Here is a 6,009-nt window from a genome sequence, read left to right on the forward strand (position 1 = left end):
TATTCAACGTGGAGTCAAACCCGGAAAACCACAGAAAGTATGTGGCAAAAGCGTATATATATATATATATATATATATATATATATATATATATATATATATATATATATATATATATATATATATATATATTATAGAAAATAATAGAAACTTTTTTATTTCCTGGCTTTGTCGGTCTGTTGTAAATAAAAATAATTTACTATTGCTTAAACTTTTAGGCAATTTGCCATTTTCAATAAGCACTTTATTTTATAAGACATTACAATATACAATTATATTTCATGTTTACACTTTTTGAAAGTTTACAATGAATTAAAAAATTGGTATCTGAATTGACAGATGACACCTGCCAGGTATCTTAAAACAGGAATCGTTCAGGGTCGTATCTTAAATATCTGCCATGGGGCATTTAGAAACAACACAATTTATTAAAATATGATACATACTTTAATGTGAGAAACGGTTTTCCAATAGGAAGATGATTAGTAGGAAGACCACGAAAACGATGAAATGACAACTTACTGGAGCCACATTGAAAAACAGACAGAGTGATGTCTACACAAAAAGAAAAAGAAGTATTTATAATGTCAGAAATAAGAACCTTTATTTTTATAGCTCATAAAACTGAAAATAATTCAACCCTATTCATTTTACAAATTCCCAATTGTCAATAGAAGCACGTGAAAGCCAAACATGGTGGTACTGATGTGTATCATATGATTTTTTAAAATATTTACTTTTGAAACTGTTAGTGTAGGAATTTTTTGAAATATACATATCATTATATCACAATTAAACTAACTCTAAAAAATAACACGACCAGTAAATAACTATAACATAAATATAACACAAATATTAACTTAAATATCAACATGATACAATTTAAATTTAAAATGCTGGCAAGTTTGGATCTGTAACACGAGAATCTATCTGGCTTAAGGTAATAAATTATATTAAATAGCCTCTTGACGAATAAGACGGCAAATATCAACACGTGCTCATATTTATAGATGGGAATTTGGTAAACGAATTTAGGTACAATAATAAAAGATTTAAAACAAATATGCACCACATTACGAAAAAGATCCTTTAAAATATGGCGAGCTAGCTGGTAGCCAACGTCAAAAATACTATTACAGACTTAATATGAGACATGGTAATATGTAACTGGCTCAGGGCTTTAACCAAAAAGTAAGATAATAAGAATTAAAGAACAAAAACTTTCTTAAAAAGATTCTGCATTTAAAGATTATTAAAATTGGCATTACCCTCTTTTCCTAGAGCACTGAGTATGAGTATAACTTATATAAAAAGTACTTAAACCTATATTTTTAATAAGTCTACTTTAAATAGCCGGAAGAAACGTAATTATTTTTAATTTTTAGATAGAAAGTAAAATATAAGAATAAATTGCCTATAATTTACACCTTTACTCCCATTAAAACGAAGATCGTCACTTAGCCATACTAATGAAACAAAACAATTTTCTTTTTAACCTACTCGCAACCAAGTTAATAGTCTAGTGAAACGGCCATTATTTCTGACTGTTTTATTTTTGCCTATTTTGGATTTGATCTTTTAGAACGGCACGATATTGTATACAACAAATTTGTAAGACGAGCCAATTTCGGTGTACATACTCGAATCTTGTATCAGTGATAAGAGATTGGACTGGTAATCCACACTTCTTTGGGTTAAAGACTTACACTAACAACCTAGTCTTAAACTTAATAAATTATTAAATGTCATAATAAATACTAAACTAAATATATCAAACTTGATTCTCAGCTCCAATGACAGTATCTTGTAACATTATTTATAGCTGTAGGTACTAAAGTCATGGAAAAATACTCATCTTTTAGACTATTTAGTAAGCAAATGAAATGATCATGCCACAATCTTTACACCGATAAATATTAAATAATACTTGACATTATTTATTATTAATTAATCTTTCGAACTGTAGAGTTTAAAACAGTACTGGAAGCCCTAAATCAAAGCCGAATAGATTACAGGTACACGACACCAATCAAAAACATCTATGAGAATGCTACATCAAGTATACGACTACACGAAGACACAAAAAAATTCAGCTTAGGTCGAGGAGTTAGACAAGGAGACAATATTTTACTAACATTTTTGACGGCAACTCTTGACGTGCCGAGCTTAGAGTCAATATTTAAGAACACTTAATGGGAGGATATGGGCATCAATATAGATGGAGAATGATTAAATCCTCTAAGGTTTGCAGATGATGTTGTATTAATCGCAGATAACTTACAGGATACAGTTTGTATGATACATTCGCTTAAAAGTATGTCTGAAAGAGCAGGATTAACAATAAACTTGGAGAAAATGAGTGAAAATATACCTATAGATAATAATACCATACAACAAACAGACACTTACAAGTATCTGGGACACGAGATCAAAATAAGCAATCAAACACATGAAATACAGAGGCGAATAGGCCTGACATGAGCAGCATTTGGCAAATTAAGCTATATTCTTAAAAGTTCAATTAACATGTTTCTCAAGCGAAAAGTTTATAACCAATGTGTTTTGCCTGTACAAACTTATGGAGCAAAGACTTTAACACTCACGAAAAAATCTGCGAATAAACTTAGAGTTACACAACAAGCCATGGAACGTGCAATGCTGAACGTGAGCCTTTAAGACCACATAATAAACCAACAAATCAGGCAAAGATCAGGAGTTCAAGACGTCATCGAAAGGAACACGATGCTAAAGTGGAACTGGGTAGAGTACTTAGCCAGAACACAAGATGAACGGTGGGCAAGACGTATTATGGAATGGAAGCCCAGAAACTATAAAAGAAGCCAAGGATGACCACCGACTAGATGGACCGATGATATAAAACGTGTAGCAGGAAACTGGCTACAAGCGGCCACAGTGTAGAGAACACTGGAAAGAACTGAGTGAGGCCTCAGTGTCTCATGTCCAGCAGTGGACGCGATTGGCTGATTGATGATGATGAATCTTTCGAATGTGTGATGTCATATATGTTAAAATTATAAAACTGAAACAATGAAGGACACATGGGGAAAAACAGAACACAATTAAAAGGACAAAATAGACATTAATTTTAAAATAAGCCAATAAGCCCCCTTTTTAAAATTTAATGTCTGTTTTGTCCTTTTAATTGTGTTGTGTTTGTCCCTAATTGTCCTTAATTGTTTTAATTTTATAATTTTAAGATAAATCACATCACAATTTTCCGCCAAAACATAAATCAAAAGCACTTTATCAAAAACATTTGATAATTACAAGTCAAAGAAATTTCACACCCACAAAATAGTACATCTAAATAATATGTATATAATTTAAATAATATAAAACATCACTTTCATTTAACAAACAATCACATATACCTGATCAATATATCATTTGTTAACATCTCTCCCCTCAAAAAGCTTCCTTGCTAATTGTCAGATAGTTACAATATTAACCGAAGATCACCCATCATCAGCAATACAGGATAGTTTGAACTATGTATCACGAATCATTAACTAATAATTCTTATACCGGCACTAAGTAGTATTTTGTTTGTTACTATTTTATTACAATTTAATAGATTATCTCTTACCAATTTGTAGGATTTTACTTTGTCTGCTTAATTAATTTTATGCATATTAATAAATACAGACATGTAATATTTTCATAATTACTATAAGTTTTTTGATCTTTATCTTTATCAGACAGCACCCTAATATGGGCTTTTATAATTTCAGCGTTTAATTTACTTTGTATCGTTTGACCTGAAGATGCTTTACAAAATGTAGAAAGCAAAGCTGGTCGTTTTGGTAGTAAAATTAAACTTATTGTGAGTAAGTCTTATTTTATTTCTTTTACCTACTACAATCTTAGATTACTATACTTACAAACCAATTTGCAGTCTTTCGGATGTTATAGAAACTGTAAAGTTATTTAACATACAGAGCAAATATCTTAACAAAAAACACAACTAAAGTCCATTAATATAATTGTTCGGTGAATTTAAATTTTTCCGACGGCTTCATTTGGTGTTCTTGTGGTGACAACCAACAATAGAAAATAGGAGCATTAGCACATGGGTTTAAGCTTGTAATATTATCGCTACATAATATAATAAGAACTGTAACTACATTCTAATTATACAATAGTTAGGGTAGGACGATACACATAGCAGTTATAAATATTGCGAACATTTCGATTTTATAATCTAATATTTAGGTCATTGTCATATAAACTATTTCTGCGTAGTCATTAGATTTGATGGTCTAACAGACAGTCGAGCGTATGTAAATAACTAAATAAACATTTATTCTTAATGAAAAGAACTTGGGTAAAAACTATCCCCGTTCCCGATACATATACGGACAATATTTTTTTACATTGTTCGTAGTATTATGGTAACATTTTAAATCCAATTTTGTTTATGAAAGAATCCTTTTTATTTTTCAGCGTATTATATTTAGGTTCTAATATTTATAATAAATATATCAACTAATAAATAAAATAATCTTTATTTTGTATAACCAAAGTATAAAACATATACATATTAAAGCAAGAAATACAGCTATCATCAATTACAGCTAAATATATTATCAAATATTTTCAAAACTTAGATTGAAAAAAGAATTTATTTTTCCATTGCATATTATTTGTTTATTTAAGCTTAAATACGGTTACAATAAACACACTTGTTACATCCTAGGGTATAATAAGCGTGCGTTATGGCCTATAACGCCCTGTTGTATAATAAAAATAGCAAATGTTTTTTAATCTTAACCATCTTTATAAATATTGAAAGTATAACTTTTTTAATAATTAAATATAAATCTAACTGACAACTACATAATATAATCAACAAACGTCACAATATCAACAATTGTCATAGATTACTTCAAACGAGTAAAAACGTTTCAATTTTAATTTTTATATTACCTATGTAAAGTGAAAAATAATAATCTTGTTTGTACCACTGGTGTTACCGGATGATTACGCCCATCGATACAAGAACCATCCCCTGGGACCGAGATCCTCTGGCTGGATTAAATTGCCCTTCAGGTACAATTATCTTGGTTTTTATTTACCACATTTTAATATCCCAAAATTAGCAATTTCTATACTTTACAAAGTATGATTTATTATTATGTTATTTATTAATATATCTATTATACTTCGGAACGGCGATCGATGCCCAACATTCGATTGGACTTATCTGATGTGTTGAACTTCATCTGATCTTGATTTGCTCTCTCTTGTCCTGGGAACTGGTCTTGGATGCGCCTGGTTACGAACTGGATGTCTCACTCTCCTGTCCTATCTTTCATATGACTTGCATAATAACATTCCTCTACCAAAGGCAGGATCCATCTTGTGTATATGCATTATTCAGTCAATAGTTAATTTCATAAATGAAAATTGGTATATCTATTCCTAATCTACTTTTTAATAATGAAGATCCAATCGATATTAAAACAGAAAAACGATGAATTTTATTGTATATCCTTGCAACTTAATATTCGTTGACCTGACTATAAGGTCACGCACGACAAATACTAGGTAAACTTGAAATTTCTCTTATAGGCAAGTACGCACCCATATTGCTCCTTTAGTGTTCGTGTAACCTGAATACTTCTGCAACACAGATCTAAGGAAATATAAATATTCATTATTTTAATCTTAAAATACATATTTAGAGACGTGATTGTTAACAGCAGCTAAAAAATTTGTTTAAGGAAACTCGACAAAATAGAACAAATTGTTTCTTATGGATGTGTGCAAATAGTTTTTTTTTTAAATTTATTCACGCTTTAGTAAAAACTAAAGTAGAGGTGTATACATATTAAATTTATAAAATCACATTTATACTAGGAAAGGTAAAAAAAGATCGAAGAATTTACTAGAGAAACTGCACCCCTGCTAGTAACTGGGTGGATTGAGTAATGAGTAGCTCAGCAACTATGAGTGCCAGTCATATAACAGCTTTGCTAAAACCATGGA

Source organism: Diabrotica undecimpunctata, chromosome 6 (assembly GCF_040954645.1).
Source record: "Diabrotica undecimpunctata isolate CICGRU chromosome 6, icDiaUnde3, whole genome shotgun sequence".
NCBI lineage: Eukaryota > Metazoa > Arthropoda > Insecta > Coleoptera > Chrysomelidae > Diabrotica > Diabrotica undecimpunctata.